The following is a 15,481-nucleotide window of genomic DNA, read 5'->3' as shown; positions in this document are numbered from 1 at the left end:
AAAAATAAAACTTGAATAAATGTAGGGAACATTAGAATCGAAAAGATGTGTGACAGAAATTATTTGGATAAACAACCCATTGCTATGAAACCACTAGTTTTCAATAATTTACTAATTAGTAATCACCTACTAACTAAATATATACTAGGATATTTCTAAGCATAACTTATTTTTTAAACTGTAAGCATGCTTATATTTATAACTTCATCAACTGCATAATTTTTCCTTTATTCTAAGAGAAAAATAAAAGGAAGATGGGGATGAGAAAGAGTGTGGGGAAATGAATAATGTACAGAGTTGATCTGTATTATCCAACCCAGAAGTCTTCCTCCCAGAAAATCAAAATTTGAGGTACTGAGGTTCTACTCAGGGAAAGTCTAAGAAATAGTGTTTTAACACTTTGTTTTTTTTTCAGTTATGCCTCTTTATTTTGTTCTTTCTTATACAGTGTGCCCACAAACTGTGTCCCATGGCTATGTCTGATTTCTCAGGAATAGGGATCAAGGTTTTGGCTTCTACATGACTCATTAACATCTAGCACTTTGGATGTACTGATAGTAGACGCTCAAAAAACATTTCATGACTCAATCAACTCTCACTCCACTTTGTCTCCTGTCTTGTATGGAAGAGAGATATTGCCATGAAGGCAAATTTAAAGGTTTCCTACTTACAACAAAAGAATCTTCTGGAGTACAAAATGCACATGTGTAATTTTTGTACACCATCTTGAAGAATACAAGCAAAACGTAATGTTTAACACTTATTCACTCGTTCAACAAATACTGAGCATCTACCCTGTTTCTGGCAGTATTCTTGGGACTGTGAATACAAACGTGGGTAAGACAGACGTGGGAGACAGACAATACACAAGTAAGGGTTGAATAAATTAAACATTACAAATTGAGATAAGTGAAATGAAGAATATGAACAGAGATATCAAATTTCTACCCATTTTTTTTTAAAGCTCAACCCAAGTGTTACCCATGTGAAGCTGCCCACAATGTCCCTGGGGTATTAGCTACTTTTTCCTATCTTCTTCCATTGAAGTTTCCACATAGCTCCTTGACTCAATGTATCACTTTGTATTCTAATAATTCTTGCTTGTCAGTATTTACCCCAGACTAGAACCAAAAATCTCACACATGACAGACCTACTTTAAGAATTTGTTGAAAGAATGAATGAATGAATGAACCTGTCCTGGCTCTTAAAGGGTCAGAATCTCTCAGGAGCTGATGGAGAATCCACAAGTCTCTCTAGACATAAGACATTCTGGCATTAACTTCACCAGTCACTGATGGTGCTGCCCTATAGGACTACTTGGTAAGTTGTGGCTGCTTGTCATTTTCCAGCATCCTATTGCAATGGTCCATCTCTGGATAGCCCATGAGGGTCACGTGTTTCTAAATTGCCCACGTTCTCCAGGAGAAGAGCAGTGATGCACAGGTAAGTACACCATTACTGACAACACTTTACCCTCACGCTTCGAGGGCCTGTGCATTTCTTAAATAGAAGGTTAAAGCATCAAACAAGGTGGGTAGTTGCCCAGAGTTAACTGTGAACTCTGGCTTTTGTAACTGAGGGTTATCTGTCCACTGTTGATCATCTAGCCTCATGGCGAAGTGTTCCAACTCTGCAGACAGACTTCCTAGATCGAAATCTGGGTTCTGTCACTTACTCTCCCAATAAGTTCACTTGTGAAACACTCTTTTGACACCTGGTAAGAAAAAAGGTTATACCTTTGCAGACCCAATCTAAAATCTATTTTATATAATAACTTATTTCCTCTATGGCAAATATTTAGATGTAAGTATATTTTGTGAAGCAGGAAGATAACAGCAGGATTCCTTAATTCCACAGATTCTGGAGTTAAAGAGACCTGCATTCAAGAGTTGGCTTTGCCACTTTCTGTGTATGTGACCCTGAGAAAGCTGCTAAACCTCTCTGAGTCTCCACTGTGCTTATGTATGAACGTGGATAATATACTGTTTACTTCTAAGGTTGAAATGAGGATTGAATGAGACATGGGCTTGGCCCAATGTCTGGGAAATGGGAGCCAATAAATGTAAGCCACCACCACGCTGCCACAATCATCATGATAGGGAAATAATCCTCCATGACGTTGTTAAAATTCTTGTGACAGATTTTTTTTTTTCTTTATTTTTGGCTGCATTGGGTCTTCGTTGCTCCATGCGGGCTTTCTCTAGCTGCGGTGAGCAGGGGCTACTTTTCGTTGCCGTGCGCGGGCTTCTCATTGCAGTGGCTTCTTTTGTTGCTGAGCACGGGCTCTAGGCACGCGGGCTTCAGTAGTTGTGGCATGCGGGCTCAGTAGTTGTGGCACGCGGGCTCAGTAGTTGTGGCTCACGGGCTCTAGAGCGCAGGGTTAGTAGTTGTGGTGCACAGGCTTAGTTGCTCCGCGTCATGTGGGATCTTGCCTGAGCAGGGCTCGAACCTGTATCCCCTGCATTACCAGGCGGATTCTTAATCACTGCACCACCAGGGAAGTCCCCTTGTGGCAGCTTTTCTTCTTGATTATCCTTTCAAGTTTGTTTATACGTCAAACATTTTGGGAAGACAGAGATAGGGTTTCTCTACAGGGCAGAGGGAAGATTTGTTTCCCACCAGAATTATAAAGATAATAGTCTCCCTCCAGGACAAAAACCGGGCAGGTTTGCTAGCAGCACCCATAGAAAATTGGAGTCTCCTAACCTCAGTGCTCCTCAGCCACGACGCAGACCCACTGAATATGCAATATCTACCTGGGCTCCTCCCTGTGGCCCCATGGGGCGTGGGGAACGTGGGGAGCCGCTGTAAACAGGAAGGAAGCACAGGCTCCATGCTGTGCCATGAGTGGAAAAGCCCTTGGCCCCTGCCACAGGAGTTTTGTGTCCTCTGCCAGCATCTATGACTCTCTGGCAAGTTAACTTGTTAGCTTTTGCAAGTAGAGTAAAATCTCAGACCCTTCACAGTTCTTGAGCATCATCCTCCTTATCATTCTTCGGAGAGAAGAAAATGTTGAAAGCCTGTAGTATTAAGGTCTTTAGCCAAAGTGAAACTCCTTATGTGATTCAGGGGTACCACTCCCTATGAAGGCTCTCATCATTTGAGTTTAATATACGACTATAACTAATTTATTCTGTTTTCACTCAGAATCATGTAGATAAATGGAAATATAATTAACTGGGTAAATACTTTAAATGCCAGGTAACTTTGAGTGTGTTTACTGGACATGAATTAACCTGATTAAATATAGAATTACATTTAGGTTACAAATTGCAGATTTGCATTTGCCTCGTTAATATAAACAGGTTCATTTACTTCTGCTTGTTTTGAATACACAGAGTTCGAAGCAGAGCCATCCCGGCAACTTGGTGCATATACTGCACTGCCATTATCTTGCTCAATGTGTTTGCTAATATCCTTTTTAATCTGTGTCATTTTAGTTAAATGATTTGGAATATACGAGAACAACAGCAACAAAAAGATTAAAACGTCACTCCCAGAAAACTCATTTATAAAACGTTCTTCTCTGATGTCTCAGTAATAAGACAATTTTACACCTAGAACCCCCAATTTCATTTTCTGTCTATTTTTATACAAAGCCTTTTGTCAGGGGAAACACGAAGCCTAGGTGTCTTTGTGAAGGTGGCAGGCTAGGGTACAGGATTAGAATGGAATCCAATGAGTTACATGGACCTTGGTTCAAGTCCTACGTCCATCTCTGTGACTAACCTTGGAATGTGAACCCTCATTTCCTTATCTGTAGTATGTGGATTATAACACATACTTCTAAGACTTAACGTGGAGGTTTAACCAAGGGATAGTGCTTCATAATCTATCAGCACACACTACTGAAATGTGTGCCTATAAAACAATAAAAAAATAGATCATCTACTTAGTAAATGCCACCAATTCAAGAATCTTTTTGGCAGATATAAGGCTGAATTAAAGACAATTCCTGCCAATAAATGCTCTTTGGCTTACTCTGAAATACTAAAGAAAGAATAAATGCATAGAATTTATGTTTATTTGCCACGGGAATGATGTTACCCAGTGAGGTCTCAGTGAAGACCTGGATAAGACATTTCTTTCATGCCTAACTTCCCAGATAATCTTGCTCAAGGAATTTCTATGCTTTTACTTCACTGACACAATCGTGTACATTTCCTATTTTGCTGTGGACACCAGGAAGCTCTAAACGAAATCTGTGGTTCAGTGTTTAAAACCCAACTTTATCACATGAATCATAATGATGGTAGCTACCATTTATTTTTCACCAACTATGTGCCAGGTGTTTTTCACCAATCATACTTACTCCTCACAGTGACCCAATGAAGCGGGTACCATCACCCCATTTTACAGAAAAGAAAACAGGCTTAGGCAAGTGACGCAATTTGTTCAGAGTTGCACGGGAAGTGAAGCTGAGTTTTGAATCTGGGTGAGCCTGACCTTAAAATTTATGTTCTTTCCACAGTGTCGTGCTACGTTCAGTTTTGATCATCTGGCCTGTCTAGATTCTCTTGGGTCTTGATTTTCCTCTCTTTAGAGTTATTATTATTACTTTTTGGACACAGTCCTGTAGGCATCACTCTTTGGTCTCACTTTGTATTAACACGTTACTTTCCGGTTTCTATTCAGTGAGGCGTTCATAAAGACCAAGATCCAGATATTTGCTTCCAAAGCTGAGCTAAACAGCAGAAGTCTATTCTGTGTAAGCAAATAAAACACATACATGGACCTTAAATATGATTCAACTACAGAATACATGAAGCTGTAACCTGGTGTGCAGTGTGGGCAGTGGCCAGTGATGCCATATTAAAACACACATGCACACATACAAACGCACATAGCTGTGAAACACATCATCTTGGGCTTCTCGCGATAAAGTCATCCGGTCTGCTGGGCCTTTGCACATGCTTTACTCTCTGCCTGGAGTGTCTCCCGTGCCTCTAACTTCACTTAATTCACTTCTACTCATTCATCCTATCTCTGAACGGCCTTTGCATCCACTGAGAAGTTTTCTACTCTCCTCACTCCAAGGCTAGGTCAAACCCCGCTAGGCCTCCTAATAGGTACCAAGCACCTTCCCCTTCAAAGTGGTGGTCAGAGTTGTCATTTGACATTTATTCATGTGATTCTTCGATGGGTTTCTTTCTCTTCTACTACACCTTAAACTCCACGAGGACAGAGAAAGTGTTTCCCAGCCCATGATAGACAACCAACATATTTTCACTGAATGAATCAGCAAGTCTTTAACTGCCGTACTTCGCTGGGGGTAGAGTTAGGTACCCTGGGTGAGGAAGATGGTTTTAAAATGAAAAGGGATCAAGACACCCCCTTGACATTCCAGGTACTGAATAACTTGAATAAACCAACAAATACTTATGGACTTATTAAGTGACGCTTATAATGGTAGACCGTCACACTTTTCAAATCAAGAATCTGAAGCTAATGGTATATCACAATGGTATATCATTTTTTCCATTTTTCTGTCCTTCTCTTTCCTACCATTCTTGGGTCCCCAAACTAGGTCTTCACCAGCTGTACCCTGCATTGCTAGGAGGCACTAGTTCTGAGCTGGTGGTGGTGGCACTGCCCCTGGGTCACCCATTAGTGCTGAGTGGGCTTCTGAGATGAGCAAGGAGATCTCTCATCAACAGGGAGTGGCTGTGAAGCGGACAACAGTGGCCTCCTTCAGCACATCCCATCCTTCCACCTTCCAAGTCCGTTTCAGTGCCCAGGAGAGCTGAGCCACGGAACTCCACATCAGTACTCTCGCTGGGTAGTTTATGAGCGGGTAGGACCATGGGGTTCAAGTACCCACCAGCTGGGGAAGAACGGAACCATTGCTCGGAGGTGGCTGACCTTGGCAAGAACGATGTTTTGAAGCAAATGAAGGGAAAGCTTAGAGAGGAGCACAGAAGACATCAATGGAGGCATGACTGGGTGATGGGATTGGCGGGGATTTAGTTTTTTTCTCTTTCTCTAAAGCAGGGGTTCTCAACCTGGGGGAAGATTTTGGTCCCCTCCCTGCTAAGGGACATCTGACGAAGTCTGGACATGTTTTGGTTGTCACAACCAGAGGGAGAAGGGAGGCTGCTACTAGCATCTGGTGGAGAGAGGGCAGGGTTACTGTTAAACATCCTATAATCAACACTCTAGCCCCTGTTGCAGGTGTCAGTAGTGGTGAGGTTGAGAAACCCTGGTGTGTAGCTATATGACCTTCGGTTTCTTAAGTTCCCCATGCCTCTGTTTTCTCATCTGTAAAATGGGTATAATCATAGGTCTTTTCTCACAAAATGGATGTATTAAATGAGTTACCATCTACGTATAAAGTGCTCTCAGCCCATAGAAAATGCACACAATGTTAACAAACATTAAGTCTCTGCCCAGTTTAAAATATTTCCATTTTCCCACTGCTTTCAGAATAATTTCAAGCACCTCACAGACCCTGCTGTCTTATCCAGCTGCTCTTGTCCCATATCCTCTTACCAGAGAAGCCGCACTCATCAATGTTTATTCCCTGAACACACCCAACTCTTTCCTGCCTGGGAGGCCTTTGCACATGCCAGTCCCTTTCCTAGAGGCCCTTCCCCTGCCTTGCACTTGGAAAGCCCCTTCTCTTCCTTCTTGCCTCAGCTTATATATCATCTCCTCAAAGAGCCCTTCCCTTGATCAGATTGCTGAAGGAGGACTCTGGTTTTGTTTTCTGTCATGGCCTCTGCTTCTTTTACAGCCCTGGTCACAATTGGTACTTATTAATTTGCTTGTTTACTTCATTAATGCTCCATCCCACAGCAGGTTGTATGCTTGTTCTGCCTTAACTTAGGACTGGAGTGAAAACTGATGAATGAATGCACTGGAGGGCTGGGAGAACCACTCTTCCTTTGATATTGGAGGAAATGAAACGAAGAGTGAAGCCCCAGAGCCATCCTGAGGTCGAGGGGCATTCTGCTTTAATAACCTCAACTTTCTTGAGAGGAAAGTCTGCTGTTGCCCGGGGCAACAACTCTGGATAGAATGGCACTGAGCTGAAGGAGAGAGAAAAGGGATAGAGAAAATAACACAGTCAAACTAGGCTTAAGGGTGGTCCTTATTTAACATGATGTTTAATTCCACTCATCTATTTCAGATTCATTGGTTTTATCAGTCTGTGGCTTTTGTTTCCTATAGAAAAGAGCCTCACCTGAGATTACAGCTCAGAAATAACAATATGTTCCAACAGACTGCCCCCTGGTGATTTGAAATGCCCCTAGAAATAGCTCTGTACTGTTGTTACTGCCTTACAAGTCTATAATGTGAATTTGACATAAGTGCTTTAATACTGGGTAGTTGTAGTTTGGGTCATGACATATCACAGTGATTTCTATTTTTTTTTCTTATTTATCTATCTATCCTTTATTTATTTATTCACTTAACATAGTGAAGGACAAAGTTACCGAGTGTTGAAGTGCTATGTACATAATGCCACCTCATCTTTTTATGGAAGGAGGAGGACAGAAATCTCAAATTTACTGAGAATGAACAAGGCAGTAGTATTTATGGTTCTTAAGAACCAGTATCAAATAACACAGAAGCCCAAAGATAAACATACAGAGATGAAAACCTTCTAGGCCAGGATGGAACTATTGACATTTGGGGTCAGATAATTCTTTGTCGTGGAGGGCTGTCCTGGGCAAAGAAGAAGGTTTAGTAGTATCTTTGGCTTCTACCACTAGATGCCAATAGCACCTCCTCAGTTGTTACAACCAAAAACATCGTTTGATGTTGCAGAGTGATGCCTGAGGGGCAAAACTGCCCCTAATACTGAGAATTCACTTGCTAATATGCTTTCAGAATTTTTCTGTGCCAGGCATACTATAAATATCATCTCATTTCCTCCTCAAAAGCAGCCTATGGAGTAGATATGAACCTCATCTTTCTTTCTCAAAGGAAGAAAGTGAGGCTGAGTCACTTGGTAACTGCCCTCAATCGTACAGTTAGGAAGGGTGAAAGGCATGATTCAAACTGGGGTTGGTGGGATTCCAAACCTAACCTCCAAACTACCATGCTATGAGGAAGAATCTTTCTCAACCTACATTAAAGATGAATTTTCAACATTTTATGAACCACCTTCCATCAGTTTTCTTTTCCTTTCCTTCCACAAACATTTATCGGCACACATTGTATGTAAAGCAGCTATATTAAATGACTGAGCCCAGAGAAGCAGTTTACTTCTCAGATCCACTCAATCTCCTTTCTCCTCCCTGCTTTGTCTTAGGGATGTCATTTCTACATGGTCTTAATCAGCGTCCTTGTCTACTGGTTTTCTGTTGGGTTCAGCCAATGAGAGGCACCACCAAGAGATCAGAGGGTGGGATGAGAGAGAGGTTGGGGTATTGATCCTAGTGGCTCCCTTCCTGTCAGATAGCGGTTTGGTACTTCTCTACCTAAAGCTCTTGTTGGGTGGCCCTCCTCCCCTGCCTCTTCATGCTCTGGGCACTCTGGTCTCCCCGCTCCTTCATCCCTTATGGGTTTCCCTTTTTCTGCCCACTCTGCTTCAAATAACCCCTTCATTCAGCATGCCTCAATTACCCAACCTGGGTAAGCTAAGCTGTTTTGTTTTGTTTTGTTTTGCTAGGACTCTGATGACTGATAAGGAGGAATATAAAGAACGAATAAAGGAAGACAGCCTAACCCTTGTCTCGGAAAATGTTCACCCTAATTGGGGAACAAATCATTCAAACCGAACAGCTAGAGTAATTATGTGCTGAGCATAGAAAATATGAAATATACTAATGATAGTGGTGATAGTAAAGACTACAATTTGAGCATCCACTTTAAACCAAAGTATTAAAATCTTCCTCTCACTTATCTTCACAATAATCCTGTTACTGTCCCCATTTATGATTGAGGAAACAAGATTAAGTACCTTGTTTAAGGCCATACAACCAGTAACTGGCAGAGCATATTACTGCATTTAGAGATCAAAGTAGAGTCAAATTGGACTAATATTAACCCCAAATGCAACCAAAGACAATTAAAAAAAAAAAAAGGCATGAGAACAAACACATTTTAGAGAGAACTGTTTCCAGGTGAAAAGGCACTCATTCAGATGACACTAATTCAGAAATTGTCCTTGCTCAGGCAAGGAACCTACAACTCTTCCTGAATAAGATGCTGGCATAATTATTTCCTCTCTAACATTTACAGTCTTAATGGCGACAGCAAAGGCTACAGTCCGAAGTGATCAGTTTTTCAAATCAAGGACTTTGAAATTAAGAATTATTTCAGTGGACCTTTAACTTCTGGAACAGCAATTAATTCTTGCACTTCCAAGACAGTTGTGCTCATGGTGTATTATTCCATAAGATGGGCCTATCGGGGAACAAGACATTTTGACCCCAAAGTTTGACCCTGCCATTTCAATGCCACAAATATTTTGATTACAAACATTAATCAGATTTAAATCAACACTGGAGATTCTTTATCAAGGCAATAGTTTCTCTGGTAAATGACATTAAGAAAATTTAATTCCTTAATCAAATTTCTATCCAGCACAGGAGAATCATCTCCAATTTTTCCATTTTCAGTTGTATCAAAATGATATTCACAGGGGTGAGCTCATTTCTTTTGAACCTTCATAAACATTTGCTTCTTTTATCAGATTTTTTTTCACAATGACTTCCAAGAGTTTTTGCCAGAGTGAATTTTCTCATTGGCCATTAGCGCTACTAAGGCTTATTTTCCTGGGCCAACTTCTGCAAAATCTAAATTTTGTCAAGAAGATGTTATTGATATTTCCCATCAATTTTTAGGCAATATCAAATTTTATATGTAGTTTTAGGAATTCTCAGTTTTATTCCATCTGAGTATTTCTTTTTTAAAAAAATCAATTATTATTATAGTTGCTTTACAACGTTGTGTTAGTTTCTACTGTACAGCAAAATGAATCAGCTATACATATACATATATCCCCTCTTTTTTGGATTTCCTTCCCATTTAGGTCACCACAGTGCATTAAGTAGAGTTCCCTGTGCTATACAGTAGGTTCTCATTAGTTATCTATTTTATACATGGTATCAATAGTGTATATATGTCAATCCCAACCTCCCAATTCCTCCCACCCCCCCCTTCCCTTATGGTATCCATACATTTGTTCTTTACGTCTGTGTCTTTATTTCTGCTTTTCAAATATGATCATCTATACCATTTTCTAGATTCTACATATGTGTTAATAATATACGATATTTGTTTCCATCTTAATATTTCTAAATAGAATCAAAACCATGCTCCACAACCAGTTCTTCAGTGGAGGTGTCACCCACTCCCGTCTATTATGAGGACTCAGAACCCCAGTGTGTGTTCTATGCCAAGCACAGAGCTGGGGTCGGGGAGGGGAGAAGTGCACCGTCAAGCGCAGCTCTCCTCTCCATTTCCAATGAGCCTGATTAAAAAACCAAAGGAATTAGAAAGGGGGGCCCAAACTCACAATAGGGAAATAGTATTTTACGTAACCACACTCTGTTTCTAAATCAGCCCTTCTTCACCTGGAACCTATGACCCTGTAAGTAAAAAAGTAGATATTGAGATGTGAATGCATACAATCGTTTTTTTCCTGTGATGGGTGTGGGAGTGGGTCCTTAGCTTTCACGGAGGCTGAAGACCCAACAAAAGCTGAGAGTCAGAGATATAAATTCCATAAAGTGTTCGCTGTAAAGCACACGGAAATGAGTCAAGTCCAACACTTCACGACACCTTTAACATTTAACTGAGAGAGTGGCTTAATAGTTTTACCGAATTTCTCTTTCCTCTCATTTCTGCAGATCCCACCCTCTCCTCCAATCTCATGAGAAATCTTTGAAACCCTCCTCTCCTGCACCCCTTCCTTCAGTGCTGTACATTGTGTAATCACCACCAGATTTAGCTCCTTGGCATTTACCTCTCTCAGAAGTCCACCCTGTCCACACTGCAAGCTGTGAGAAAATGCATGCATTTGGCAGTATGGATTTACATTTATTTGTATTAAAAGAATCACAAGAACCAGTATTTGTAGATGAAGGGATATTCCACGTGACTGTCAAAAGCCCTGCATTACGGAGACTTATTTCAATCCTAATCCATCCTTCAAAGCCCAGCTATGGCCCACCCAACTCTTCCTGAAGCCTTCTCTCACAGGTAAGCCATCTAATATTTTTGTCCAAGCACTGAAACTGATAATTCACGATTCTTTCCTAGGGCAAGGACTAGTGATTATTAAATCATCGTAACTGAGTTACTTTTTGTTAGAAAGTATCTTTCTCTCCCAAATGAAGACATCCATCACCTCTGTGTCACAGTTTAAGCAAATTAATTTATAACCTTAAAAAAAAATCAAAAGATACATTATGTTTGAGTTTGAATTAAACTTTTAAAATGCTATACTTGCTTTGCTCTAAATTTCTAAAATTGCCTTTTATTTACTTAAATATCCTCTGAGGGCTTTAATGTCTCTGAACTACCTATGTACCCCTATGAAAAATTATATACGAAATCAAAATTATGTTAACATTTTTTCATTATGAAAACAGTTTTACACAATAACATTTACTAAATTTCATTCTAAAAATATTTACACAATAATGTCAAATGAAAAGGCAGGATACGTACTTATATAAATATAGTATGACCTCAATAATGAAAAAAATAGTATTCAAAAACAAATGGAAGAAAAAAAACCAACCGAACAAAAAAACAAATGGAAGAAAATCCACAAAAAATGTTAACCTACTTTTCTTCGGTGGTGGGAATACAGGTGATTTTAAACTTATTTTTATATGCTTTTCTGCATGAGTACATTCTATACAATGAGCATAATTTTACTGGTATAATCGGAGATGTCCCTGTTTAAGAGCCCTCTCGCCTTCATCTGTAAGTTGGCCTTCCACGGTGAGGTGGCAATGCCCAGACAGGCTAGCTAATATGCCCAAGCTTAATAAGCTAGTGAGTATTAGCACTGGAGTTTGAACCCAGAAACTGTCACCCTTAAGAAACGATTCCTTCCTGTTAGCAAATAACAAATAGCCATCTCTTACATTTGGAGTCAGTGTAAAGATGCAACCACAGAAGTCTCAGCTTCAGATATGCATGCAACCTCATTTTAAAGGCAGCAGAGAAAACAATGGGCATTTGCTGCCTCAGGCCACACAGGCTGTCTAGGTGGTTCTTAGACATTATGCAAATCACTCACAGGAGCAATTAAGTGGTTCAAAACATACACTCTCCATGGGAAAGAATATAAGCATGCTCCTTTACAAAATTGATGTTGGCTTCCTTTCTGAATTATAAGAGATTGAGTAGATTCTCCATCACTCCACTTGAGACTGCCCCGAAGCGTTAGCCAAAGGCATGGGTCTACCAGCAAATGATTTATGTGTGCATAAGAACCCCCTTCCAGAACACTCTTGGTTAGTGACCTCTTGACCCTCTGACTTCCTGGTAGAAATTAAACAGGCTTGTGTCAGTGGGGGGCAGGGGGAAGCATGGGAATAGAAGAGCACTGGTCAAAAGTGCCTAAAGCAGGTATTTTGATTCTAACACCCAATTCCAACACATGTGGGGTGTTGATGGGGTTACCCCACACGAAGCAATTGTCCAAAGTTTAACTCAATTCTGACACTATCTAACTGGAGACAGCGTCAGACTCCACAGGTTAAGGGCTCAGTCTAACTGGACAGCCCCCTCTCCTTCAGATTCCAATCACAAGTCCAAGTTGTTACCTAAGCTCGTTTTTTTCGGGGCCAAACCACCAGTCTTCGGAAGGTGATGGGAAGGTCTAAACACACCATAAGAAATGTAATGTGAGCCACATATATAATTTAAAATTTTCTGGTAGCTGTCTTAATAAAATAAATGAAATAAATAGAAATAGATGAAATTAATTTTAATACTATATCTAACCCAACACATCTACAATATTATCATTTAAAATGTAATCAATGTAGGAAGTTCCATTTTATTTTTACAATTCTTCTAAACCTGTCTGTATTTTTACATGGAAAGCACAGATTTCTAACTTTCCAAAATCTCTAAGCAAATCTCAGGAAGAAGTTACACCGTGGGAGAACCTAACTACGGTTGTTTACAAAATTACAATTCCTTCCAAACTAACAAGCCATATTCTGAAAATGCAGACGTGCATTTGTTACCGCGAGAACAGGTTTTGAATGAGGCTGGAGTGTATTCTGTGGGCTGTGCAATCATTAGCGGTTAACTCCATGAAACTGAATCATCGAGCACAGGGAGTACGCACTCTCTTCCTCCTTCAACTGTTATCATTACTTTAAAGATCAAAGCAATTAGTCGATGACATGAATCACCAAACACATTTTCACATTTTAAAAGCAAACTCAATTCTGAGGGCTCCGCAGAGACATAAACCTCACAGACAAGTTTTGCTTGATTTCTGTCTTCTTTTTGGTCCCTCCCTTATCGGAGCTCATCAAACCCCTTTCAAACTGTTCTGTCCTTCTCTTGAAGATGTGTACAGATTTTTTAAAAACTTAAATTTCTGTTTCTTAGATTTCTAGGGGACTACGGTTCTAAAGATAAATGGAGAAAAAATATGTACGCATGTATTCACCAAAAGATGTGTGCTTGATCATGGCAATACAAATTGTAATAGTCTCAAACTGCAAATGGCTAAAATGCCCATCGCCAGTAGAATGGGTGAAAAACGGTAGGACAGTCAATGAACTACACACAGAGTGAAAATGAATCCACTGCTCTACATGCAACAACGTGGATGCACCTCACCCACAAATTAGTGAGTGAAAGAAACCAGAGACATCACACAATGATTCCATTCATATAAAGTTCAAAACCAGGCAAAACTAATACATAGTGTTAGAAATCAGAATAGTGGTGACCCTCCATGGGAGCACTGATTGGGACGGAGCTGGAAGAGGCTGCCAGGGGACATCCTTTTTCTTGATCTGGGTGCAGACTGTATATGTGTACATGTGAGATCTGTGTGATATTCTGTATGTCCTTTATACTTCAATACTATTTACATAAAAATAACGGGGCACAGGGCTTCCCTGGTGGCACAGTGGTTGACAGTCCGCCTGCCGATGCAGGGGACGCGGGTTCATGCCCTGGTCCAGGAGGATCCCACATGCTGCGGAGTGGCTGCGCCCATGAGCCATGGCCGCTGAGCCTGCGCGTCCGGAGCCTGTGCTCCGCAACGGGAGAGGCCACAACAGTGAGAGGCCCGCGTACTGCAAAAATAAAAATAAAAATAAAAAATAACGGGGCACATAGAAAGTTAGAAACTTGGTGTCATACACTCCTATCTCATGTGTTTCTGTTAAAGATTGGTCACTTTATGCTGCTTCTTGCTTCTGCCTTTTTAATCTAAGTAATTTGAGATAAAACAACTGATATGGCTTGCTTTTAAGTATAAGGCATTTTTTCCTTTCTGTGCATATGCCTTTTTTTTTTCTCTCTCTCTTTCTGTCAGTCTCTATCTCTCTTTCTGTCTCTAGGGCCTTCTGTCTTCTTCAGGTGTGCAAATTCACTGAAAAAAGGAGAGATTAGCAATAAGTAAACTTTTCTGCTTGAATTAAAACAGCTACGGACTGTCTTTGATACCTTCAGATTAATCTTTTCATGATGATGTGGTATCTTGAAGAGTTAAAATATTTTTTTGTCAATTTCTCATTTCATTTTCCAATTTGAGCTGAAAGAGACATCAATTTTTCTCCACCCATCCCGGTCTCACAGAGATGATCACAGGAGGTGGATATATTTTTATAAAGTTTTAAATTAACAACTGTGTGATAAACACTCTGACCCTGCCTTACTATGAATACTTATAAGACAATAGATAAGGCCAAAAGGATGAAAAAATGTGTTTTGTACACCAAGACCTACATATATATATGTGTGATGGCAAAAAACCCTTTCCCATTTCAACTCTTCCTGTCTCTTTAGGAAAATGGTAATCTAGCTGCAGACTTTAGATACAGTCACCAAGGAACTGAATACATTCTGGACTTAGAGGTTGTCCCTTGCTACCCACTCCTACCCAACATCAAATAAATTTGTTTACAAAGGTGGGTATTTCATTAGTCCCTCCCACAAAAGTAACTTGGGTTAAAATGATCTCATTTCAAAGCATCATATAGAAATTAGAGTCCAGAACTAAAAAAAAAAAAAAACCAAACTCTATTCACAGCCTAGGACAGTCACTTAGAGTAAATGCAATACTCCAGAGTAAGAAAAAAGGAAGAAATTTCCCCTTAATGGCAAGTTAAAGAAATAAAATAAAATAAAAATCAGGCATGGCTAAATGAAAACTTCCTGGCACTGCTGAGTAAGATGACCCTACTATCTTTGCAGAAACCTGACTTACTGAAGAATAGTATGAAACTGTGCATTCAGAAAGCCTCACGTTAACTAAAAATAGTGCTACCACCACATGATCCAGCAATCCCACTCCTGGGCATATATCGAGAGAAAACA

The 15,481-nt window shown here is 40.2% G+C and overlaps 1 protein-coding gene across 14 annotated transcripts in view; it reads right to left on the bottom strand.

Moving 5' to 3' along the window:
• Nucleotides 1-15,481, bottom strand: part of CADPS (calcium dependent secretion activator) — a 478,500-nt gene that overhangs the window by 409,825 nt on the left and 53,194 nt on the right. The gene's annotated exons all lie outside the window — the stretch shown is intronic.

The sequence above is a fragment of the Phocoena phocoena genome, chromosome 10 (genome assembly GCF_963924675.1).
Source record: "Phocoena phocoena chromosome 10, mPhoPho1.1, whole genome shotgun sequence".
Taxonomy (NCBI): domain Eukaryota; kingdom Metazoa; phylum Chordata; class Mammalia; order Artiodactyla; family Phocoenidae; genus Phocoena; species Phocoena phocoena.
The sequence above is the reverse complement of the archived record's forward strand: the minus strand, read 5'-3'. Positions and strand labels throughout refer to the sequence as shown.